The sequence below is a fragment of the Suricata suricatta genome, chromosome 10 (assembly GCF_006229205.1).
Source record: "Suricata suricatta isolate VVHF042 chromosome 10, meerkat_22Aug2017_6uvM2_HiC, whole genome shotgun sequence".
In the NCBI taxonomy this organism is placed as follows: Eukaryota; Metazoa; Chordata; class Mammalia; order Carnivora; family Herpestidae; genus Suricata; species Suricata suricatta.
Window position 1 is genome coordinate 62327089 of NC_043709.1, and position 25672 is coordinate 62352760.

Here is a 25672-nt window from a genome sequence, read left to right on the forward strand (position 1 = left end):
TTCCTTTGGAATTGAAGAAGGAAGGAACTGACGATGAGGGGAAAGGGCCTTCTAAAATTACTGGTTAATCTCTGGACTGGTGGCCAGATGAAAGAGCATTGAAGAGAAGCCGGCAGGCAGTGATCCGACGCCCTCCACAGACTCCCTACGACCTGTCTTCTCTGTGCTTCTTAGGTTGGTGAGGGGGGAAAAAAAGCACAGAATTGAGCACAGGCTGATTGTTGAAATAATTCCACAAAAACGCTTCCAACTTTTCTGAGAAATGATGTAAGACAAATTATTATTTAACAACAGAACACTGATCTAAGACAAGGTTAGAAAACCATAAGTAATGCGTTCAATTTGATTTGGGCTTGAAAGAAAAGAGAGGCTGGCTGTAATCCAACCAATCCTCTGTCCCCAAGAGGAGGAAAGAAGTCTCTGGCTTACATGCACTATCACATCAGACTGTAGGTGAGTCCATATTATTAGAAAAAAAGAATTGGTTGCGAATAATTCTTAGCCTCAAAAGAAACTACATTTGGAGAGCATAGTCAGGTACATGTTAAAGTTTCAACCCCTGCATACCACACCTTGCATCGGCCCTAAAATCTGAAACAAGGTTGTACTTCAATGTCCCTAGGGCAGAACCATATTTCTAATCTCCTGTATAAGCCCCTGGTCATGTTTCTGAGCCTTAGAATTCATTGCCATGGTCTCTATCTCTTCACCAATCCTGTCTTGAATTTGGAATTCAACCCCCCCATTTTTGCCCATCAAAATCTTAACCATCCTTCAAAGTCAATCTCAAAGGCTACCTCTTACAAGAAACCTTTCTTTATCCCCCTCTCTCCAACTCCTCTTAGAGATGTCATCTCTCCCTTCTATGAATCCTCACAGCACCCCATATATTTTTTCTATCAGTTACCATGCTGCGGTTAGTTAAGGACTTTATTATATGTTGACCTTAACTTACTATAATATTTCAAGTATTTTGAAGATAGTAATTATTTTTTATGTCCTATACTCCACAGAGTCTCAAAGAATGCTGGACATATAGAATGTAGTTAACAAATATATGTGTTTTTCATTCCATCAAAAATGTATTGAACAGCTACTGTTTACAAGCCCAAATGGCACCAAAGATGCAGACAAGTTTAAAATATAATACATATCTCCAAAGGGCTTACAGTCTAATCAGGGAAACAGAAGACATGTGAACATGATGACAAGATAATAAAACACAAAATAAGAGCCGTAGAAGTAACGTCGACAACAAAGATTATAAATATACAGAAGAGAGAATGATCTTTATGCCTCGGGACACTTCAGGAACATGACACAGAGGCCACGGGTTAGAGCTAAATCTGCATATAATTGAGCCAAGGGAAGGAGAGCAAGCATCTCAACTACTGGGCATAGGCTTAATAATAGGGATTTATGTGGCCCATTCAGAGTAGCCATGATTTGAGCTAAAGCAAACTCTTATAGAGAAGAGTAGTAGTGAAGTACCGATTGTGGTTAAAAAATAAAGAAATAAAATAATAATAATAAAAATAAATGAAACTTATGGCCAAACTATGGAGAACTAGCTAATTAGTTCAGACTTCATTTTTCTCATATGGTAGCAACTGAGACTGCTAAAGGTTTTGGAAAGCACTTCCGCATACCAGGACCCAGGCTTTGCCATATAAATGCACTGTATTATGTAATAGTTATAATATCTCCATTGTTTCTCCATTTCACTGGTAAGAAAACTGGGGTTTAGAGAAGTTCAGCAGCTTTCTTCAGGTTGGGCAGGTGTGAAGCTGGGCTTTGATCATTTATTAATTTAAAATACATTTACTGAGAACCTGTGTGTTCTGACCTGTGTTACATGGCAGAGAAAGAAGACAAACAAGGTCTTGCCCTCTTAAGCCTTACAATCCAGTGAGGAAACAGTAAGCAAGTAAACAGTAATTATAGATTATGAGGGCTGCTAGGAAGTCAATAACGAAGTTACGTGATAGATGGTAATTGGCATGGGGCATAGGGTGAGCTCCTTTGGTGGGGTAACCAGGGAGAGCTCCTCTGAGGAGGTGAGTCAAGGATAAGTCTGTCTGACTCTAGAATTCTTAGCCATTATGAAACACTGCTGGGATCCGCCATTGGGGCAAGGTGGGTTGCAGGGGGAAACCTGGAGCAGGAGGTCAGATGCAAGGACTCTGGCAACATGGTAATTAAGGAGGGACCAAGGATAGTGTTCAAAGGGAAGACGTGTCCCAAATTGCCCACTCCCCAGAAATATCTTAAGATAGTAGACAGTTCCTGGGAGCTCTGATGGGTCTATTTTCTTCCAGTTCAAATGTGGAAAAAGTAAGAACCTCTGGCCCTTGACTCCAAGGTCAAGAGCCCCATCTTCTGGTCTATTGTGCAAATTACAAAAGGAATTAGGCCACAGAACCTTCCTCTGAGGCCGCCTGAGGCAGTCACTATCTGAGGCGCTGCAGAAGACAGGCTCTGTCCTCACAGCACTGTTTTGATCTCTCCTTCCCAGAGGATGCTGGCTCCTTGGCTCTAGACTCCTAGCCTCTAAAGCTCCCTATACTGCTTGGAAAAGTGCAAATACGCACCTCTCAACCTGGCCAGCAAGCAGCCTCTAGAAAAGCTGGAAGGAGGATATTCAGTGAAGGACATCACCTCACAATGATTACTTTTCCAAAGAAAGCAGAAAAAGCAGGGATAGAATACAGAGCCTCTTAAGGTCTGTACAGGGTGCTTGGCTCAGAAGGAGGCATACAATGCACAGGAAAAAGCAGAGTACGAGTAGAGACAAAGACACACACACATACACACGTGCACACACTTCAGCAGGGAAGCAAGGAGGCATGCTTCATGGATGACCTCAATCCTTGCAACAACTCCACGAGGTAGGTCCCATCATCCCATTCTACAGATGAGAAAACTGAAGGCTGAAGCTTAGAGGTATAACTTGACGGTCATACCGCCAGCACAGTTAATAAGTGGCGATGATGCTAGGCTCTGAGCTCAGGTGTATCTGATTCTAGAGTAAACAGGCTTGATCACTCCCTGCCTCCCATTGCTCTTTCTGGGGCTTCCTTCCCTCCCTAACATTTGCAAGCTCGATCCTGTCTCCATGGCTTCCAAATAGAGCTATCCTTCCAGGTTCTGTCTCCAGATCCTTCTCTAATACCAGTGGTTATTTTTTTTTCCAAGTTTTTATTTATTTATTTAGAGAGAGAGCACACGCACAAGGAGGGAGGGGCAGAGAGAAAGGGAGAGAGAATCCCGAGCAGACTCCACACTGCCAGCGCGGAGCCCAGTGCTGGCCTCGAACTTACCATACCCTGAGATCATACCCTGAGCTGAAGTCGGATGCTTAACCGACTGAGCCACTCAAGTGCCCCCAATACCAGTGGATCTTAAAGTTTGGGGGAAGAGAGTAGGTCTTGAACCCACTGGGGACATGATTAAAATCCATGGGGCTCTCTTTTCAGATAAGTAGACAAAGCCTCAAATTTTGCATATAAGTATAAGGGTGTGTTCACAGCGTCCCAGGAGAGCACCAAGCACCTTACATATATTATCTTTAAATATTAGCTGAAAAACACTGGCATTCTTTTATGCAGAAACACAAAGGCAAAAACACAAGAAACTCAAAATATCTGAGCAAATGTTCTCACCTAACTGCAACCAATTTTTTTATCAAAAGCATCTTAATTTCCCCATCATTTTACCATACCCCTTGCTCTGTTCAAACTGTCAAAAGAGCCACCAGAACAGAGATTCTAGTCTTCACTTGCTTTCTGTTAAGTAGCTCCCAATTCCCAGCTGTGTCTTATAGCTGATTCTGTTCTCCCCAACCCTTCCTCTTAATTACACATCTAAACCCAAGGAAAGGTTGGAGGAAAAGACATCAGGATCCGAGGAAAGACTTGTTTGTGGTCTGGGAGCATTTCCTAGGGAGGTGGGGGGAGACAGGATTCTTTGTCTGGCTAAAAAGGTTGTGCAGGTGAATGATTTTGCCTTCAGCCCTTTGCCAAGTCACAGCATATCAGAAGAGACCACATACAACTTCTTTGTTCACCGCCTCTGCCAGCCTGGGACACTGCACATCATAGGGAAAAACAATGAAGGGCCACAAAAATGACCTCCTGACTGGGAAAATCCCTCCCCCCCTTCATTCAACATCATCACGGTCCACAGAAATTTTCCAGCCTGTACTCATTCACACCGTGGCCCAGACCAAGCAAAGGGAAGCCACAGAAGATGGCAGAAACCTACCCTCTGCCTCGTGTGGAATCATGAGAAAACTGTTTGCACAGAGGCAGAGGGAGGAGGGAGCAGACCACAAGATTAAAGCAGGCATTTGAGGAAAGGCCTTGAGACTTCCGGATGCAGATGGGCAACCATTCAGGAATTTAGGAGAAGTGGGTGTTAACCAAGACCCATTTGCCAAGAGTCCTTGATATCAGATCCAAACACATTTGTATGATTTGTATAATTACTATCTTATCCGTTTCTCACCAAACCTGGCTGCTTAGAAATCGGGTAGTTTCATTCCACATCTTATCTGCTTAGGGATAAGACCTCTTGAGCTTGTTACACTAAGTAGGCAAGTTCTTCACTCTTAGCCAGTATGCCCAGGATATCCTTAAGGTGGCAGCACATTCAACAGCTCACATGCCTATAATTTTATATACTCTTAACTTTTTTTAAATCACATTATCTCCACTGGATCTGTAAATGTACACAGAACACTTGACAGACTCTAAGTCTGAAATGTGGCTGTGATAGGGAATGAATGCCCACGCCAGTTAACAGCAGAGCTGGGGGTCAAAAACTACTAATGCTTTGCACTTCACTGTGTCACTTCCTAGAAATATAATTCCACTCAGCCACTTCCCACATAAAATTGAATTGGTTTCAACTGAACAGCGAAAATGTGACTCTCCTTTAGAATTGACATGAACTCCCGCATAGCAAAAGCCCAGAGCTCCTCCTCTGCTGCCCTTTCCCATCAGATGACCGTTTCATATCATTTCCACTTTGGAAAGCTTGTCAGCGATACCCATTCATTAGCTTACTGCACAGACTCTCACAAAGTTCTCAAAATAACTCTTAACTGCTTGTCTCTAGAATCGCGTTATCTGACATAGACATAAATTCAAGCCAAGCTACTCTTACTCCTAGGGAAATATCCCTTGAGGCCTTTCATTTTGCAGAGAATAAAAAAGAGACCTATTCAGACATTTGGGCTGGGGCAAAAGGGAATAGACACAGAATGGGAATGTATTTCCCTGATATATCTTTTTCTACCTCTAATCTTTTGCCAAATTGAAAAGGCCAGCCTCTTTAAAGAAGGCAGAGTTTCCCTGGTTTTTTTCTCATAAAATATAAGAAAGAGTACTTGCTAGATTAGCCAAGAACAGCCAGAGCTATGAGGTAGGCAGTCAATGAAGCACTGAGAAAAAAAATCCAGCCTTAAAACAGATATAGACACAATCAGCTTTGCTTCGCATAGGCAAAATGAACTCTAACACCAGAGCAACTTAATTCTACCCTATTAGTTTGGGTCTCTCCAGAACTTCTGGTCCCTGTTCCCTAAGAATTGTTGGAAGGGACTTACAGAACACAAACACACACACACACACACACACACACAAATATATATATGTATATACACACACAAAACATATATATGTATTGTATATATTCACATATATAATACATATATACATATATATTGACATATATGTTTTATATATACACAAATATACTATATGCAAATATATACTTGTATATATGCAAATATATATCATACAAATATATATAACATAAAATTATATGTATTATACACATATATACAAGTATATATTCTATACAAATTATTTTTATTTTTTAATTTTTTGGTATTTGTTTTTGAGAGTGAGACAGAGCAGAGTGGAGGAGGGGCAGAGAGAAGGAGACACAGAATCTGAAGCAGGCTCCAGGCTCTGAGCAAACATTCAGCACAGAGCCTGATGCAGGGCTTGAACCCATGAACTGTGAGATCATGACCTGAGCCGAAATCAAACATTAGACGCTTAACCAACTGAGCTGCCCAGGTGCCCCTACAAATTACTTTTAAATGATAGACTAATATAGGGGGGCCCAGATGGCAGAAGGATGGGCAGCAGTATGCCACATAGGGGCACCTGGGTGGCTCAGTCAGTTAAGAGTCCAATTTTTTATTTTGGCTCAGGTCCTGATCTCACAGTTTGTTGGTTTGAGCCCTGCATCGGGCTTTGTGCTGATGGCAAGGAGCCTGCTTGGGATTCTGTCTCCCTCTCTCTCTGCCCCTCCCCTCAAAATAAATAAATATTTTTTAAAACATTAAAAAATATGCTACACAAACAAAATAAAGGTGTGGGGGGAGGAGAGAGGAAGGAATAATGGAAGGAAGGAAAACTAGGAAAGTGAGATCCTATCTTCTGGTAATACTGGTTTCAAGGTGAAAATTATGGGCATTGTATAGCAATAAAGATTAACGTTACCATGAGGATTTAACAAATACCTGTTCAACAAAATAACATAGCAACAAAGTTTACTGAAAATACAAGAAAGAATCAACACACATATTATTATTGTAAGAGTTTATTTTACCCCTCTTAGCCTGTGGCAGAACAAAACAAAAAAATAAAGATATACATTTGAGTAACAAAATTGACATGATTCATCTAATTGATATATATTGAACTCTATATTTTGAAAACAAAAAATACATCTTTTGAAGGACTTATGGAAAATTCACCAGAATCAACTATCAGGCCCAAAGGAAACTGAATAAATTCTATACAGTAATAGACATTCTATTATGAAAATGTAATTAAACTTGAAATTGGTAACAAAAAGTTTTTTTAAACTTTACTAAATGGAATTTTAAAAACTCTTAAGTAATTCATTCATAGGAAAAGAAATTAAAACTGTAATTGTAGAAGACTAGAAACAAAAACATTTTATTGATTTAAATAGTAACACATAAATGTGAAAAAGAAAATAAATGAATTAAACATTCACTCATGAAGTAAAAATGGAGCCACAGAAAAACTAAAGACCTCCTAAAGATAAAACTAGAAACTGTTAAATGAGAAAACAGAAAAACAATAGAGCTTATGAATGTATTCAGTAACTTTTCAAACTATATCACAAAACTATAACAAAACAGTATGGTACCAGCCTAAAAAAAAAAAAGACACATAGACCAATGGAACAGAATCAAGAACCCAGAAATAAATTCATGCATATTCAGTCAACTAATGTTTGACAAGAAAGCCAAGAATACTCAGTGAGGAAAACAGTCTCTTCAGCAAATGCAGTTTGGAAAATTGGATACTCACATGCAAAAGAATGAAAGTCTTCGTTAACAAAATTTAACTCCAAATGGATTAAAGACTTCAATGTAAGACCTAAAACCATAAAACTCCTAGAAGAAAACATAGAGAAAAGGTTCTTGACATTTGTCTTGGCAATGATTATTTTGGATATGGCACCAGAAGCACAAGCAACAAAAGTGAGAATGAATAGGTAAAACTACATTAAACCTAAAAGTTTCTGCACAGCAAAGCAAATAATCAACAAAATGAAAAGGCAACCAATGGGAGAAAGATCTCAAAAAATTAAAAGTAGAATCTGTGGAAATGGGAGAAAATATTTTCAAACCATGTAACTGGTAAAGGAGTTAATATCCAAAAGGTATAAGGAATTCATACAACTCAATAGCAAAAAAAACATAAATCCAATTAAAAATGGGCAAAGGATATGAACAGACATTTTTTCCAAAGCAGACATGCGTGTGGCTGGCAGGATATGACAAGACGCTCATCATCACTGACCGACAGGGAGATACAAAGCAAAACCACAGCGAGCTCTCACTTCACACCTGTCAGAACAGCTATTATCAGGGGCGTCTGAGGGGCTCAGTCAGTTAAGTGGCGGACTTCGGCTCAGGTCATGACCTTACGGTTTGTGCCAGCGTCGGGCTCTGTGCTGACAGCTCGGAGCCTGGAGCCTGCTTCAGATTCTGTGTCTCCCTCTCTCTCTGACCCTCCCCTGCTCACACTGTCTCTGTCTCTCAAAAAAAAATTTTTTTAGAATGGCTATTATCAAAAAGACAAGAAGTAACAAGTGTAGGTGAGGATGTGGAGGAAAGGGCACCCTTGTGTACCATTCGTGGGAACATGTACTGGTGCAGCCACTATGGAAACGAACCATGGCATTTCCTAAAAGAAATGAATTAAAAATAGAATTATCATATAATCCAGCAATCCTACTTCTGGATATATACCCTGTGGAAATGAAATCATTATCTTCAAGAAAAACCTGCATCCCCACATTTATTATAGCATTATTCACAATAACCAAGATATGGAAACAACCTAAGTATCCATAGGCAGATGAATGGGTAAAGACAATGTCATGTGTGCGCACGCACGCACACACACACACACACACACACACTGGAATATTACCTAGCCTTTATAACCATTAAAAAAAAGAAGGAAATTCTGCCATTTGTAACAACATGGATGAACCTTGGGGGCATTACATTGAGTGAAATAATTCAGACAGAGAAAGACAACTACTGTATAGTATCTCTAAAAATGCCAAATTCACAGAAACAGAGTAGCATAGTGGATGCCAAGGGCTGGGGGTGGGGAAAATGGGAAGTGTCAAAGTGCACAAATGTCCATTCATAAGAAATTCTGGGGATCTAATGTATAGCATGGTGAGTGTACTTAATAATACTATATTATATACCTCAAAGTTACGTGAAGTGATGGATGTATTAACTAACCTTATTGTGGTAAGCGTTTTGAAAATATATACATGTATCAAATTATCACATTGTATCCCTTAAACTTGCACAAAGTTATATGTCAATGATACCTCAAGAAATCTGGGAAAATATATACTTAAAACTAATTCTTTTCCTTTAAGTAATCTCTACACCCAATATGGGGCTTGAACTCATAACCCCCGCATCAAGAATCACATGCTCTTCTGACTGAGCCAGCCAGGTGCCCCTCAAAACTAATTCTTTAGGGGGAAAAAAAATAAACCATCAGGTAACCAAATCATAGAATGGGGGAAGGGCAAGTAAAGGGGAAAAGCATAAATGCAAAAAATAGTAAATGAGGATATGTAAATGAGAATGTTTCTTTGACGCAAAGAAAATTTGCTCAACTCTGTGTAAGTAATTAAAAAGCTCAATAAAATGGCAAATGCTCTATAAAAAGAAAGATTGTTAGAAGAAACAGAAAATCTGGTGGATGGCAGCTGGGAGAGGAAGGGACAAGAAAGTTTCAAATGCCCTCCACTAAAAAGATGAATGAGGGGCACCTGGGTGGCTCAGTAGGTTAAGCGTCCAAACTTGGCTCAGGTCATGATCTCACAGCTCATGGGTTCAAGCCACGCATCGGGCTCTGTGCTGACAGCTCAGAGCCTGGAGCCTGCTTGGGATTCTGTGTCTCTCTGAGCTCCTCCCCCACTCATGCTCACTTGCTCGCTCGCTCGCTCTCTCTCTCTCTCTCTCTCTCTCAAAAATAAGAAAAAACATTTTTAAAAAGATGAATGAATTAAAGCCCAGATGCATTCATGGGTGACTCTAACCGGAACAATCAAAGTCACATTATTCTTAGCAGGAAAACACTACAAGTATTCCAAGGAAAGTCAGAAACTAGTTAAGAATGATCACAATTGCCTTCCCCACTTAATGGGTAGGAGGGGATTAGCCAATGGACGTTGATAATAGAAAAACATAAAACATATTTTAAAAATCAGAAACAAGTAGACTCTGTAATTGTAAATCTGGAAAACCTAGGAGAATCCACTGAAAACTGCCACAGACAATAAGGCAATTCAGAAAAGTGGCTGTGCACAAGATTATTATACAAAAATCAACAGCTTTCCTATAACACAAAGCACAACTGATTAGGACAGGAGAGGATTCTCATTACAGTAATAAGCAAAAAGATGAAAGGTCTTAGCAAACGAGTAATATGCCAGAGCTATAGGAAAAAAATCAATTACTGCTGAACGGCACAAAAGTCTTGACTAAATCAAAAGGCACACCCTGTTTGGAAGGAAAAACTCATTTTATTAAAAAAGTTAATTCTCCTTCTACTCCTCTATACATTTTGGAATCAATAAACTTATCAGCTGGGTTTATTTATTTTAAGAGCAAGCAAAAACATCCAAGGGAACTCGGGAAAAACAAAACCAAGTATCTAGTTAGATCCTTTCCTCACTCCTTACCTGTTCTGGAAGGAATACGCTCCAGAAGGAGCTTTACACTGGGAGCCTTTTTCCTTGAAGGACAGCTGAGAAAGGGCCCCAAGATGGGTCCCTTGATAGAAATCAACTCTACCCCCTCCTTCCAGACCCACAACTCTGAGGCCTGGCTCTGGCAGCCCTAGCTCCCTGTGGCCCACACTTTCCTGTGGCCACAGTCCTGGGCACCCTTGGATCCTGTAACAGCCTTGGAACACCAGTTCCGAGCTGCCACCTCTTAGCTGCACTTCAGAGCTCCAGGAGTTCCGGTCCTGACCATTTGAAAGCTCTGCCTAGTGTCTCGGAGATGCCCTCAGGGGTTTAACTGTGCCCTCCGCACCCTCCCCCAGATAGGTTGAAGTCCTAACTCCCAGTCCCTCTGAATGTGATTTTACTTGGAAATAGAGTCCTTGGAGGTGTGACTATTTAAGATAAGGTCATATTGCAGTAGAGCAGGCCCCTGATCCAGTATGACTGGTGTCCTTATAAGAAGACAGTCATATGAAGACACAGAGAGACAGTCATGTGAACGCTGAGGATTGGAGGGTTGTGTCTACAGTCCTAGGACACAGAGAAGGAAGGATTCCCCTACAAGTTTTATTTTTTATTTTATTTTAGAGAGTAAAAGCACATGTGAGCAGGGGAGAGGAGGTGAGGGGGGGGGGGAGAGAGAGAGAGAGACAGAGAGAGAGAGAGAGAGAGAGAGAGAGAGAAACTTAAGCAGTCTCCACGCTTAACTCAGAGCCTGACTCAGGGTTTGATCCCAGGACCCTGGATTCTTGACATGAGCCAAAGTCAAGAGGTGGACGCTCAGCCGACTGAGCCAGCCAGGCACAAACCCTCCCTGCCCAACTCCAGGCGTTAGAGGGAGCATGCCCCTGTGGATTTCTCCAGGACTGTGTGACAATACGTTTCTGTTTGAAGTCACCTCATTTGTGGTGCTTTGTCATAGCACCCCTGGAAATTAACACACATGTCTATGATCAGAATCTGTGCACTCTGCCCCACTTGGGCAGGAAACTGGTGGAAAACAAGAGGGTTTTAAACAGGGAACTTAAACAGGAGTGTGCTTTCTTAAGCAAAGAGCCCAGCCAAGCTTGAGAGACACACTCTCAGAGCCTGACATCACCCAGTACCTTTGTCCTTTCAAATGCCTCCAGGTCACCTAGCTTTCACCTAAGGTGGAAGTCAGTCCCTGGCTGACTACCAGCCCTGTAATCCAGCAAGCCTGCTGGGCCAGCACCACACTGGCCCTGTCGTTACTCAACATTGGTAACCTAAGGGTCCTGGGGAGAGAGTGGGGCCTCAGTGGATGCCAGACTGCCCCTCTGGATCTGATATCATCGCATAAGGTTCCTGGAGCACTAAATTCTGTAGATTCGCTGGGCATGTTATTTGTATTCCAAATTGGAAGGTCCACCCAGGTCACACATACGCCCTTCACTCTACCTGCATCTCTCCCACTCACCCACCTAGCAAACTTTCACTCATTCTTCACAAACCAGGTCATGGTCCTTCTTCCTCCAGCAGGTGAAGTTAACAGCTCCCTCCTTTGCTCCACCCTCGGACCTCCTACATACATCCTGTTACAGCTTTTCCCACATTGTAAAGAAATTGTTCATAGTTAGGGACTTACAGAGAAGGACTGTGTCTTCCATGTCTGACTCCCCAGCACAGAGCACTGTGCCCCATACTAATATGGTCTATGGCCTCCACAGTGCTTTCAAAGGCATGAACCTTTCCAACTGTGGACAGAATGTTAGAACATTCTTTCCTATTCCAGGACAAAATCTCTCTCCTGAGATCATTTTATTTGTAGCTGGTGATCTCCCTCATCAAACAAAGAGTTCCCTGAGAGAAATGCTTGTCCTTTGCCTTCCTCTGGTCCTAATCCCATTTACGCTGAAGTTACCCTCAGTAAGTGCAACCACAGCTGCTGCCTGCCATACTTCCTACTTCCAAGAAGGACCCTGATAACCCCATTACTTCTCTCTGGTGCTTTCTAGCCCTTGTATCCAGGGAACCAGGGGGTCTAATTTGCTTAATGCTATGTGATCTGCTGCATCCACAGCACATATTAATGTCTTGATTTAATTTATTATAGACATTGGGATATGAGTCTGTTTTTCTAAAAAACAGGTCACCTTTTACATTACTTGCTTGGCCATCAGCCTTCTCCTAGTTGACAAGGGTGGAAACATGTGTGTCTTTTTTCAAGTAATGGATAATATTTCCTGCTAGTATACGAATCAATAACCTTAGTAACGTTCATAGCCTTTGACCTAGCAAGTTCCACTTCTAGAAGCTTACCCAAGGAAAACAGCCAGAGCTGTGCACCCAGGGGGTTTACAGCAGCACTATTTGCATGCAACAGTGGAGGCTCTAGAGGGGAATTTGGGTATAACCTTTCCAAAGCAAACATGAGGGACATATTTGGCTATAGAACGTCAACAGGCCTGAGCCCAAGAATGTATTGAAGTAGAGAGACGCTGACGTCCCTAGCTTGGCCAGCACTAACAGCAACTGGGGTGCACCATGCCCTGAGAGGCCTGGAGATAGGCCAGACACCTGATCAGGCTCTTACCTCTCTAGTCTTAGGATCATCTCGTCTCCCAAGGGAAAGTCAACCAGTTCCCTTGGCTTCCCATGTATCTCCAAGTTCTACCAGGGAAGTTGCCTGGTTCAAGGGCATCTCATAGGATAAAGCCTAGAAGGATGGGTGGTCCATCCCTCCCAATCCCATATGTCCCCACCTCCCCCACTCTGCATCACCACTCAGCTCCCTATCTCTGCTCCCTAGAAATCCAAAAGCATCATTTTGTAAGTTTCTCTTGGGAGTTTCTCTTTGCTTCCTCCGTACCAGGCCTGGTTTCAAGTGAACATAGACCGCTCCCCCTAGAAATACAATTATTCAGTGCACATACTATTTATTGGTCAGATTCTTTTTTGAGGTTGCAAGTAACAAAAACACACTCAAAAGAATCTCAACCAAAATAAGGAAAAAAGAAGAAAAGGAAGGGAGGAAGGAAGAGAAAGGAAAGAAAAGAAAATTGAAGGGGTGCTTGGGAGGCTCAGCCGGTAGAGCATCCAACTCTCAATTTCAGCTCAGGTCATGATTCCAGGGTCTTGGGATCGAGCCTGCATTGGGCTCTGAGGCTGAGCATGGACCCTGCTTAGGATTCCCTCTTTCTCTCTCTCTCTCTCTCTCTCTCTCTCTCTCTCTCTGCCCCTCTGCAAGTGCTCTCTCTCTAAAAAGAAAGAAAAGAAGGAAGGGAGGAAGGAAGGGAGAGTGGGAGGGAGAGAGGAAGGGAGGGAGGAAGAAGAAGGAAGGAAGGAAGGAAGGAAGGAAGGAAGGAAGGAAGGAAGGAAGGAAGGAAGGAAGGAAATAGAGTTGAAAAGGGAAAAGTGTAGGAATAAATGACTTTGGACACAGCAGGATCAGGAGTCCAAAATATAACACCAGAGTCCTCTCACTCTTGCCTTTATTCTGCTTTCTCGGTATTGGCGTCACGTTCAGACTGACTCTCCTTCCTGCTATGGCCATGCCATAGCATGGAAGCCATTAGCAGCTCTCAACCTACAGCCTCTTCCCAGCTAATGATTCCACAGTGGTCATGTGGGTGGAGGGTAGGAAGTGTGAGCAGGGGCAGGGGTCTTTTTTGTTTTTGCTTTTGTGGGGGTTTTTTGGGTTTTTTTTTTTTTTTTTTTTTGCTAGTTTCAGGAAATATCTCAGAGGAGACTCTGAATAGTCTAGCTTGAGTATTATGCCTAACCCTAACCCAAACACTGTGGCCAAAGGATCACAGGTCCACTGTTGGTGCTGGGGAGTGAGTTGGGCCTCATCTGAACTTCATGGACTAAGAATCAAAGGGAGGTAGTCCCCTGGTGATACGCTAGGCAAAGAACGTGTGGTCCTTTACACTCGACTGTCCCAATCCCCGTGTGTCCTCATGCACAGTCGAGTTCCCCAGTCTCCTCTACATTTGGTCAGGTGTCAACTTCCACAAACAAACATTTTTGTGCTCAGCAGGCAGTCCCAGTTTCCAAAGCTGTCATCGGGCTCCATGCAGCTCCTGACATCAGATTTGGGTGTTCTCTTAGAGAAACAGCAACACTGGCTAAGCAGTGAGATTCCTAGAGTTCACCCTGAATGAGTGTCTACCTGAAGACAGAGACCACTATGGCAGGCCCTGGACAGAAATGGGAACTCTGCGCAACATGTGGTTGTATAGCTTGTGTCCTGACATGGTTCTACGCTGGCTCAGAGGAAGGGGGGGTGGCCTTTTCACAATTTATACAGCTTTTAAGAATTTGCCAGGCTCCTTACAGGCTAAGAAGCACCTGCATGCAGCACAGGTAGATAAGGAGTGCTTGCCCCAAGGCCAATACAGGAAGAATTTCAAGGCTTGGACTTAGACCTGAGTGATATGGTTTGAGTATCAGAATGATTGCTTTATGAGGTGTCTATGCTGTTCCTGGGTATGATGTGGCAAGGGTAGAAAGTAATGAACCTGAGGTCCTGTGTGGTCTACTCTGGTCCATTGATTTGTCTTGCTCCCCACTGACTGCCAACACCTCCAAGCTCTGGAATGATGCGTTCTCAAATTGACGCAAGAGGCCGTGGGGAGTACCTGGATGTACACCCACCTGGATGTACCCTTGTGTCATTTCCCTCCTGTGCACTGCTTTCAGCTGCTTTAGGAGTAAACCAACATTAAAGAACTTTGAGCAGGACCCAAGCGGTGGTCATTCTTGCCCACCCTCAATCCCAGACCAAACTTCATGGGTCAGTCAAGCTCATGGAGCTGCGAGGCTCCCACCTAAACTCTGAAAATGAGTAAATAAAACTTTTGGGTGGAGTTACATTCACCCACTGAGAAAGCCACACGTTGCCTCCACTGACTGTCTTACTGAGGCTTGAGTGGCCCCAGCAGATTTAGTGGAGTTCAGTGGCTCTGATTGGGGAGGAGAAAGGAGTGGCCTCCGGTGCCTGTGTTCTTGTTGAACACAGAGCATTTATCATCTCTGAGTAAGTAAGTGATTTGTAAATATTATCTCATCTGAATTTCACAGCAGACCCTTATCATCTCTGAGGTTAAACAACTTGCTACATTACAGAACCACCAGCAACTGAGGGATTTCATGCAGTCACTCTCTGTCTCCTTCGACTGGGGAGAGTTCTACCAGGGCACTCCCCACCCCAGCCCCATACAGCCCCATCTAGCCATGGGATAACCCAGGTGAAGTGACTTGGCTCCTCTAGATCATTCCCTGGACTCGAACTCTCCGCTTCCAAAGGCAAGAAATGCTTGAGCCCAACTCCAGGACGTACTCCTCTACAAGGTCTCAGAGAGGCCGCTCGCACGGGCAGCAGGTTACAGGTCCCATTCCGATGTGACTTTCTGAGCTACTGGAGCTCTAAGGTCTTTTGACTCTCCAGGTAGATTGTTTCCCCCATTGCATTCTGGGTTCTGTAGAAAATCCTAGTTTTTATAGACTCAAGGTAAAAGCTTAACACCCTTAGAGGAATTCTAGGTCCTTTAGGCTGGTGCCCCCGGTTTTCCCTTTGGTCCAGTCAGCCCACTGAGTTCTCTCACATAAGAGGCACCAGGGAGCGGTGGACCCTGTGAGCAGCATCAGATCCACCACGACCATGTCAACAGGGACCCCGGTTCTGTTGTCCCTCTGCTCCCTGACACTGAATGGGCTTTATTCTCAGGTAGGCTTCTGAGGGGCTGTCTTATTCTTGAATCTGTTTTTTCAAAAGGAATGAGAGCTTTCTCATTGGTCCCCAGCAGATCCTCTTCTTTGCCCATCCCTGGCAAGGAGAATGGGACCACGTGTTGAGCTTCATCACCAAAGGACCAATAAATGCCAAGGGGTAAACTGCCCTGACCACTCTCGATATTATGATTGATAAAAAATATGTATATTTGCTGGGGTGAGGGAGCACCTGGATGGCTCAGCGGGTTAAGTGTCTGACTCTTAATTTCAGCTCAGGTCATGATCTCGCAGTTTGTGAGTTTGAGTCCCACATTGGGCTCTCTGCTGATGGTGTGGAGCCTGCTAGGGATTCTCTCTCTGCCTTTTCCCCACTCATGAGCATGCTCTCTCTCTCAAAATAAATAAATAAGCTTAAAAAAAAAAAACAAAAGAAAAAATATATATTTGGTCTTCACACATGGTTCCTGGCTCACAGCTCCCCAAACCCTTGCCATTTCCGGAAGTGTTGAGAGCTTAGAGGTGTGTCTTGTGTAATGCTAACTGAGATGACTTCGGCACCCACCGCACTCAGAGCTGGGGGCTGGTCGCCAGGGGAGCCGACCACGTGATCAGAGGGGTGGCACTTTCAGTCCTCCCTTGTGACCTCCAGGGACAGGGGACGGGCTGGAGGTTGACTCATTTCGCCCAAAGTCAATGATTTAATCAACCCTGCCTATATAATGAAGCCTCCATAAAACCCCAGAAGGGCAAGGTTCGGAAGTTGGTGAACACATGCTTTGGGAAGAGTGGCGTGCCTGGAAAGGGCTTGAAAGTTCCGCAGCTTTTCCCACATCCCTTGCCCTATATGCATCTTTTCCTTCTGGCTATCCCTAAGTTATATCCTTTTATAATAAACAAGTAAGCTAGCAAGTAAAATGTTTCGCTGAGTTCTGTGAGCCATTCTAGCAAATTAACCAAAGACAAAAAGGGGGCGTTGGGAACCTCTAATTTACAACCAATCCATCAGAAGCACAGGTAACAACACGGGCTTGCAACTGGCTTCAGAAGTGGGGGCGGGGGGCAGTCTTGCAAGACGGAACACCCTTAATATGTGAATCTGATACTATCTCTGGGAGGGATTGTGTCAGAACTGACTTGAATTGTAGGATACCCAGCAGGTGTCTGAGAACTACTTGTTGGTGGGAGGAAGCCTACACACACACACACACACACACACACACACACACACACACACACACACACATTCGCGCGCATGCGCACGCATGCACATAAGCACATTGGAAATGGATCCAAGGACTTAATTTACCTTGAAATTTAGTACCTGTGGGTTGACCAGGATATTGAATGCCAGGACAGGATAACACATTACAGAGCCCATCAGGGCCTTGAAACTCCTCCCCAGCTCCCTGCAGGGACCTGCCGCCTCTATGCTTAAGGTGTCCTTGTTTCGTACCTGGTAAGTGACTGCATTTGGTTAAGCCCAGAATAGTTTTCCATAAACCTCTCAGAACAGCTGAACCCTGGGATATTTTAAGTCTGGATAATTCATAAGTGGAGCCAGTATCTTTCCAAAGTCTGAGTTCACCCCTTCTTGTGGCAAAAACGCCTGTCACATCTTAACTGTAGTCTGGCAAATGCACACATTATTAAGGCACCTCTTCAGATCCATCTTCTTTTTTTTTAATTTTTATGTTATTTATTTATTTTTGACAGAGACAGCGCGAGTAGGGGAGGGTCAGAGAGAGAGGGAGACACAGAATCTGAAGCAGGCTCTAGGCTCTGAGCTAGCTGTCAGGACAGAGCCCGCCGCGGGGCTCGAACCCATGAACCATGAGATCATGAGTTGAGCCGTAGCCAGATGCTTAATCAACTGAGCCACCCAGGTGCCCCCAGGCTTGTCTTCTTTAGTAGAAGATATGAAGGAGTTCATTCTTGTTCCTCTCTAAGGCTCTGCAGGAATAATCATTCTGTGTAAATAAACTAGATAACCCACATCCCAAATCGCTTTTACCAGGGAGTGGTTAAAGGGATCAGAGGTCTCTCAGATATTCTGGGGCATCCCTTCAAGTTGACAAAACACCATGGACAAGTAAGAATATGTGGGGTTTTCTTTCCTAAGCATGAATTTCTTACACCACTCCGCAGTGAGTACCAACCCCCTCTCTGGCAGTGAGTCCCCCCTCTGAGAAAACCTATGCACATTCCCACTGTGTCCAACTGTTTTACCCATCACCACTGTGGGGAGTTTATAGGGCCTCACTGATAATCACTAGCTCTTCAAAGAGATTCTGTAAATCTCTAATTTTCAACAATAAAATCTACTTTCACCTGCTCTCAGCAAACATGACCCACACTCCTTTCATGGAGAAAGAAAGGTTGCTCTAGTTCAGGGCTTCCTTTTTCAGTCTCTGCTCCTGATCTCTGGGTTTTTAGAAATCACTGAGATCAAAGCCCTTTGGATGTATCTGCAGGTACAGGTTGAACAAACCCAGAAAAGGGTGGAGGGGTGGCATTTGGCTCTGTGTGGTCTCTGCCCACGCTACCTACCACGCCTGGAAAGGAAGGACCACTTTGTACCTACACGCTGCCTTTAGAGAGTGCTACATTTTATGAAGGCTGGATTTAAAAATCAGACATCTGGTAGCTGGAAGCGCCAGGATTCAATCCAGTTCTCACTCCAAAACTGTTTTCACCTTGCCAAAATTATATGCTGTTGATAGGTCTGTCTAATACAAACCCCAAGAGAATCAATTAAAAGATCTATCAGAGTCACAAAGAGTTCAGTAAGTTGACTGCTTTTAAAATGGTTTTAACCATTTCAGAAAATATAATGAAACAATTTACTATTTAAGGTACCTGCTTAAAATCAGGGTGACTCCCTCTCTGGGCTGTGTCTCCATAAGGAATCAAAAGAAACTGGTAATAGTAGCTACCTCTGGGGAGCAAAACTAAGTGGCCAGGAATGGAGTAGGAGGGAAACTCACACCTCACTATTCAATGTTTGATTGTTGTGCCATGTGCATGTGTAAGCTATAGAAAATCAAAATTCTGTAGCATTAGTAAGTAGTGAGCCAAAAAGTGCAGGGCACCTCGCTGGCTCAGTCGGAAGAGCATATGACTCTTGATCTTGGGGTAGTAAGTTCGAGCTGCACATTGAGTGCAAAGATTACTAAAAGAAACAAATAATAAAAAACTTTTTCAAAAGTTCAGGATATTAAAAGGATATTAGGAGGTGCCTGGGTGGCTCAGTCAATTAAGTGCCAGATTCTTGATTTCAGCTCAGGCCATGATCTTACCATCAGGAGATCGAACCCTGTGTTGGGCTCTGTGCTGAGCGTGGAACCTGCTTGAGATTCTCTCTCTCTCAAAAATAAATAAAAACATTATAAAAAATTTAATAAGAAAAACTTTAAAAAATTGTTGAGTTATTCTATCACCTCTCAATCATTTTCAACCTAAAACAATATTAAACAACATTCAGATGATATCAGATAGCATTTCAATCTTCTCTAATGAAAGTTACTGTTTTTTTTAAATGTCTAAGAAGATAGGAACCTCTTCTCTCCTATTTAAAAAAAAATTTTAATGTTTATTTTTTTTAAGTTTTTTTAATACTTTTTATTTATTTTTGAGAGACAAAGAGAGACAATGTGATCAGGGGAGGGGCAGAGCGAGAGAGGGAGACACAGAGTCCAAAGCAGGCTGTCAGCACAGAGCCTGACATGGGGCTCAAAACCACAGACCACAAGATCATGGCCTGAGCCAAAGTGCAAAGCTTAACCAACTGAGCCACCCAGGTGTCCCCTCTCTCCTATTTTTTAGGGATAGATTAACAAAGATTTTGCTGTTACTGGGAGAACAGTTTAATACTCCTTTTTATTACTTCCCTCTGGGTAAAATGACTGTTAGGCTAAGACCTAATTACCTCTGTCTCAGAAGGTTCAATGTGCATATCTCTTTTTTTAGGAAAGCAATTACACAGTAAGATATCATTAATTTGGGGGCAAAAAGAGTTCTCACAGCAAAATCTTATGAGCATTTAGATGCTTTATTCTTTCCAATTATTAAAGTTTTCTTTTGCAAAAGGTCCACATAGATAGATCCTGGGCATCTTGAGTGCTTTTAAGGAGAAGATCTTCTGTGATATAAGTAGAAAAGTCCATGGTCACACTTTCCTAATCCCATGGGATTTTCCAAGAGAGGAAAAATTACTCATCCAATGATAGAAGTAGGCTTCTGTCATACAGGAGAAAAACTGACCAAGCGTCTCCCGAAATAGATAATATTTACAACAGCATCCAAAATATAAAATACCAAGACACTGGGGTGCCTGGGTGGCTCAATCATTGAGCATCTGACTCTTGATTTGGGCTCAGATCATGATTTCACGCTTCATAAGACTGAACCCCAAGTCGGGCTCTGCACTGACAGCTAGGAGCCTGCTTGGGATTTTCTCTCTCTCTCTCTCTCTCTCTCTCTCTCTCTCTCTTTCTGCCCCTCTCTTGCTCAAGCTCACTCTGAAAGTAAACAAACATAAAAAAAATACCAAGAGACCAAGAACTGTGCAGATTGGGGAGGGAAAATACCAGAAAAAAATGTCTGCGCATCATAAAATAGGGACTTGAATAAATGGACTTGCAGAGTCCATTGAATAAGAGACTTGCAGAAAGTAATGGCAAAGACCGCAGACCCTGGGGTCCCAGGCATCTACTGCTTATGAACTTGCAAAGATGAGGACACTCATGGAACTCACACGGCAGAGAACAACAGAGGGATGCCGACTACCCGCTAGAGGGAACGCTGGTACCTGTGGTGCAGGCTGTGTTGTGCCCGGTTCCCCAGAGGATGCCAGCCGGTGAGTTCTGCAGTAAGGGGGGCAGAGGCCTAGACAAGCTGGGCCTAAACCTGTGACAGGCTGTATTTTCTAGTAAATCCTCCATACTTGCCCGTTGTCTCACCTCATGCAGAGCCACCATATCAGTCAGGTTCTCTAGAGAAACAAGATCTACAGAGAGAGAGAGAGAGAGAGAGAGAGACGGAGGGAGATTTATTTTAAGGAATTGGCTCATGTGGCTGTGGAGACTGGGAAGTCTGAAACTTGCAGGCAGGCCAGCAGGCTAGAAACTCAGGCACGTTCTCTATGCTAGGGTCTTTAAAGCTTTTTTCTTTTTAAGTCTATTTATTTATTTTGAGAGAGGAAGAGTGCAAGTGGGAGGGGCAGAGAGAGAGGGAGAGAGAAATAGAGAGAGAGAGAGAGAGAGAGAGAGAGAGAGAGAGACACTCCCAAGCAGAAGCCTGATGTGGGGCTCAAACTTATGAAACTAGAGATCACGACCAGAACCAAGTCTGGGGCGGGGCGTCCAAAAAATCTTTTTAAATGTATATGAGGCTCACCTTTTCCTTTTGCTTCAGGCTCCCCTATGGCCCAGCAGGGAACGATTTTTCATCTTAAATTGTTGATATTCAGGGTGCCTGGGTGGCTTGGTCAGTTAAGCATCCAACTTCTACTCATATCACAATCTCACAGTTCGTGGGTTTAAGCTCTGCATCGGGCTCTATGCTGACAGCGCAGGGCCTGCAACCTGCTTTAGATTCTGTGTTTCTCTCTCTCTCTCTCTCCCTCCCCTGCTCACTCACTCTCTCTCTAGAATAAACATTAAAAATAAATAAATACATTGTTGATACTCTGGGGCCCCAGACAAGATGTCGACTTATCACTCGTCTCTCACGAGTCCTACACCAAACTCACTGGAAACATGGCGCTGCTGCCTAGCAGAAGCCAGTTCAAACAATCCACCCCGAGAGAGACAAAAGGATATAGATATGATGGATGAAGCCATCTATTACTGTGAGGCCACGTCTTCTTCAGAAACTATGAGATTAGAATGAAGCTGACAGAAACCTGCTCTATAGAACATTACATTTTGGAGCATTCTGGAACGTCAAAAGAACCCCCAATTCCAAAAGCCAAGGTGAGAGAGAAATGTCACGCTGGGAATCGCTAATCCTCCCATAGCAGGAAACCAGATCTTCACCTAATGCAGTTTATGCCAAAACTTGCAAACAAAGGGGAATCTAGATGAAGTGATGAGGGTCACCTTATAGCAGCTGAGGCAAGAGACCAGACTCTGTCTCTGAGATGCTGAGAAAGGTTTTGACCTTCAGAATGATGATCGCAGCAAGTGGTGGACCTGCTTTGTAAAGGGACAATTCATGAACAAAGAGTCTTTTAGGATCTGAGTCTGGGCAGACACCGCCGCCACAGCCATGGACAGCATTTTACAGCAGATGTACACAGCTCTCTGCCTTTATTCCATAAAGTTTTATGCAAAGAGGGAAGAGAGTATGTCTTTACTTGAAGAGCTCTTTATTAAGAGCTTGGGTGGGGCGCCTGGGTGGCTCAGTTGGTTAAGCCTCCGGCTTCGATCTCACGTTCGTGGGTTCGAGCCCCGCGTCAGGCTCTGTGCTGACAGCTAGCTCAGAGCCTGGAGCCTGCTTCCGGTTCTGTGTCTCCCTCTCTCTCTCTGCCCCTTCCCCTCTCATGCTCTGTCTCTCTCTGTATCAAAAATAAATAAAACATTAAAAAAAAAAAAAGAGCTTGGGTGAGGGAGGGAAGAATGGGTTGTTGAAAGATGACTTGAAATTTTCTACAATATTAAGCTAGTGCTTAACAAGAATACATGATTAGGGGCGCCTGGGTGGCTCAGTCGGTTAAGCATCTGATTTCAGCTCAAGTCATGAGCTCACAGTTTGTGGATTCAAGACCCACATGGAGTTCTGTGCTGACAGCTTAGAGCCTGGAGCCTGCTTCAGATTCTGTCTTTCCCTCTCTCTCTCTCTGTCCCTTCCCCGCTCACGCTTTCTTGCTCTCTCCTCTCTCTCTCTTAAAAATAAAATAAATATTTAAAAAAATTTTAAAGAATACATAATTATAAAAAATTTCCAGGGGTGTCTGGGTGGCTCAGTCAGTTAAGTGTCTGACTTCAGCTCAGGTCATAATCTTTCGGTTCATAAGTTTGAGCCCCACACTGAACTCCACACTGACAGTGCTTAGGATTCTCTCTTTCCCTCTCGCTCTCTGCCCCTCCCCCACTTGTTCTCTCTCTCTCTCTCTCTCTCTCTCTCCCCTCTTAAAATAAATAAACATAAAAAATATAAAATTTCTAACATTTCAAAAACCATTGTTGATACTTTGTTCACGATAGAGTTTTTGCATTAATTTGGGCATATGAAGATATCACATTAAATATTACTTGATTAACTGAGGTTTTTGGTGTCCCCTTCAATTTTGCATCTAAGGCAAATACCTCATTCATCTTACCCTAGTCTTGGCTCTGCCCCAGTCATCATCCTTTTTACATTTTTTTCCCTGTCCCACTAACAAAGCTTATTTTTTATACAGCTACTCTGTACACTTTATATCAGCATCTGTATCTGTAAAGCTAGAGATAAAGAAACCGAGGTACCCAGAGGTGAGTGAATTCTACTGCATGAGGGATGGTGGCAGAACTTGGGACAGCTCTGCCGGGGTTCCTAAAACAGTTTTTGCCTTGAGTGTTTGGGGCAAGGAAATGAGATGAGAAGGAGGAAGGGGGAATCCAGGGAGAGAAGATAAACAGATGTAATAGAAGAAGCAAATTATCACACTTTCACATCGCTTATCTGCTCAAGCTTTACAGCAATGTGAGGCATCATTAACCACACTTTCCAGACAAGAAACTGAGACATAAAGAAGTTCAAGAGACTTGTTCACTTCCTTCTGTTGGCTAGCCACCTGTGGGAGCTGGGGTGGGGGGTGGCGATAGTTAGGGCGGGCAGGCTATCAAGCAGGCGATCTGTCCCCCCACCTGCACCTGCCTGGCAAATCCATGGCAGCTTCCTTTGTAACCCTCGCCTGCGAAGTGCAGCCAGCACCTGCCCTAATGGGCAAGTCTCTGTCATTCTGCCCCATCTAGAGGTGGGCATCCCCCTCACCAGGCACGACAAGTGGAAGGAAGTTACCTGATATGGGCCGGAGCTGACGTCCTGTCAGCTGCCCTTGTCTCTCTTGCTTCAACCCATTTGCTCCCCACCTTATTTCCTGCCTTCTGGGGGAAACCCCTAAAGCACACTGATGTAAAAAGCAAAACTCAGAACACCCAGAAACAGAATCTAAAATGACCAAGAAATAAAAATAAGACTGTGAGAAAATAATGAAATTCCCAGGACTTCTTGAGGAGCCAGGAATTCAGACCTGTTCTACCAAAGAGCTTGGTGATGGGAAGAGTTTGGGTCATAAATATGCAGAGATGATTTCTAGAGAGGACTAAAGGTCTAAGGAGGGAGAAAAATGTAACTTCCACCGTATATCTTTTTATAGTGCTTGAAAAAAATGTTTAACCACATGGCTATATAACTTCTTCAATTAAAGAAAACTTGTTTTCTTGGGCACCTGGGTGGCTCAGTTGGTTAAGTGTCCTACTCTTGGTTTTGGCTCAGGTCGTGATCTCACGGTTGTGAGTTGAAGCCCCACATCAGACTGTGCCAACAGTGTGGAGCCTGCTTGGGATTTTCCGTCTCCCTGTCTCTCTGCCCCTTCCCTGCTCATGCTCTCTCTCTCAAAATAAATAAATAAATGTTTTAAAAAATGAAAAAAGAAAACTGTTTTCTTAAGTGGCTGCTACCAGTGACCAGCTGAGGTCACAGTCACCATTCTGCAGTGGCTCACCTCTGGACCTTCCTGACCTCCAGACGATCCTTCCAGCTAGGAGAGAATAGCTCCATGTATGACACATCAGGGATGGGTCACACATCCTGCAGACTACATTCACCTCCAAATTAGGCAGATAATTATTCTAAGGACTCCAAGTCATGTCTGAAATTTGAGTCAGCTGTAGTAAAATGGGATGAGTAATTTGCTTCCGGAATGTGGAGCACACAACGCAGCCTGATGAGGCTTCCTTGAGAAGCCAGACACCACCCTCTTGGGAACTCCGGGTTAGGGTTAGTGGTCGTGACTCTGCCATAACCTGGGGAAGAACAAGGCGTCCAGCCAAGCCCAGCACCCTCAGGGCCAGGCCAGGATCCCACAACCCCAAGGGTCCCAGAGCAGAGTTAGGAGAACACCGAAGACAGAAGGCTCAGATGGTACAGGAATGTCCAGCCCACAGAAAGCACAAACGAGGGGCAGCACCCCACAATCTTTCATAGGAGATGCCCTTAGTCTGAGTGAGACAGCTGTCAAATAAGGCAAGTGACAAGAATGTAGCAGCCGGAGCAGAGGGAGTTACAGCCCTCAGGGTCTATAAGGGAGTTAACATGGAACATCTTCTTACAGAAGATCTGTCATCAGAAGTTTACACCCGAGTCTGATGGGAAAGCAAGGGAGTTGGGGGTGGGAGGGGCTGGAGTTAGAAGAGGGGGGCCCATGTCAAGAGTGAATGGATGCCTCTCTTTTCACCTCCTCTGGGAAAGTCCATCATTCATGGTCTTCTCCAAGCTCCACTGGCCTCATCTCTCCAGACGCCACCACCCAAAGACCTCTGTCCTCCTTCTGAATAACTCAGTCCTACTTTGGGATCCCAGATTAGAAAATAAGATTATTTCCCTTAGGTGGACTGTGGATCCCCAAGGGGCTTTCCTGCCCTTCCCAGTTCAAGTGAGAGCAGTCTTCCTGCTC

At 43.7% G+C, this 25672-nt stretch overlaps 2 long non-coding RNA genes and 1 pseudogene across 3 annotated transcripts; 2 read left to right on the forward strand and 1 right to left on the reverse strand.

The window, feature by feature from the left end:
• The first annotated feature begins 151 nt into the window (after positions 1-151).
• Positions 152-24522, forward strand: LOC115303690. Of its 2 annotated transcripts, none has more exons than XR_003914192.1 (3): positions 152-174; positions 23417-23486; positions 24493-24522. It is a non-coding gene; the product is annotated as an uncharacterized LOC115303690 (long non-coding RNA). The 2 variants fall into 2 exon arrangements; XR_003914191.1 differs by lacking the exon at positions 152-174 and adding an exon at positions 17380-17470.
• LOC115303689 lies at positions 19809-21523 on the reverse strand. The gene is made up of 3 exons (XR_003914190.1): positions 21409-21523; positions 20822-21019; positions 19809-20189 (listed from the first exon to the last, which is right to left on the reverse strand). It is a non-coding gene; the product is annotated as an uncharacterized LOC115303689 (long non-coding RNA).
• On the forward strand, positions 21718-22307 carry LOC115303688 (annotated as a pseudogene).
• Positions 24523-25672: the final 1150 nt, after the last annotated feature.